The 1,090-nt window shown below is 64.7% G+C and overlaps 1 pseudogene; it reads left to right on the forward strand.

Moving 5' to 3' along the window:
• The first annotated feature begins 219 nt into the window (after positions 1-219).
• On the forward strand, positions 220-885 carry LOC117084489 (annotated as a pseudogene).
• The last annotated feature ends 205 nt before the right edge of the window (positions 886-1,090 follow it).

Below are 1,090 nucleotides of genomic sequence, written 5' to 3' on the forward strand. Positions count from 1 at the left end.
TCCCCGGGCCGCCCATGGAACTCAGCGCACTCCCCCACCCCCACCACCTGTCGGAAGGCCCGCGCGGCTCCGCACCACCCCACGCCTGCCCGACGGTTCGCGCCCCTCCCCCGATAACGGTCTCCACCGCCCACTTCGGGTCCCTCCGCAGAGCCTCCGACCACACCACCGCCTGGCTTGGAGGGCACCGCCCTCCGCCAGCCGCCGCCGTCGTCCACCATGGTGGTGCTCCGAGGCCCCCGCCGCCGCCGCCACTGCCCATGCCGACACCGCTACACGCTCCGGGCCCCTGGCAACCCCACCGCTTTTCCCCTCTTGCTCTCCGCGCCCACGCTGCCGGCCCTGGGCCCGCTGTCACAGGTGCAACGGTACCACCACCCCAGCTGTGAGGCCGCCGTCAACACCCACATCACCCTGGAGCTCCACGCCTCCTACATGTACCTGTCCATGGCCTCCTACTTTGATCAGGAAGACGAGGCCGTGGAGCACTTTCACCGCTACTTCCTGCGCCAGTCGCAGGAGAAAAGGGAGCACGCCCAGGAGCTGATGAGGCTGCAGAACCTGCGGGGTGGCCGCATCTGCCTTCATGACATCAGAAAGCCAGAGCGCCAATGCTGGGAGAGCGGGCTCAAGGCCATGGAGTGGAGAAGAACGTCAACCAGAGTCTCCTGGAGCTGCACCAGCTGGTCAAGGAGAAAGACGACCCCCACCTGTGCGACTTCCTGGATGAGCCACTTCCTGAACCAGCAGGCCAAGACCATCAGAGAGCTGGGTGGCTACCTGAGCAACCTGCGCAAGACGGGGGCCCCCCCGGAAGCAGGCCTGGCAGAGTACCTCTTTGACAAGCTCACCCTGGGCCGCAGCGAGAAAGACACTTGAGCCCAGAGGGGCCCCGCAGCCACGGGGTGCCTTCCCCGGGTACGGCCACCAGGTGGGGCGTCCATGTTGCCCTTTCAGAACGTTCTCTTCAGTTTTCTCCTCTCAGTTTTCCCGCTGTTGGCAATAAACTTACCTGTTCTCAAAGCAATAAAGGTGTCCAGCTGATGCGTGTCTGCAACACTCTCACCTTTTAGGAATCCGGGCACATCCC

This window comes from Trachypithecus francoisi, unplaced genomic scaffold, assembly GCF_009764315.1.
Source record: "Trachypithecus francoisi isolate TF-2019V2 unplaced genomic scaffold, Tfra_2.0 Contig00495, whole genome shotgun sequence".
In the NCBI taxonomy this organism is placed as follows: Eukaryota; Metazoa; Chordata; class Mammalia; order Primates; family Cercopithecidae; genus Trachypithecus; species Trachypithecus francoisi.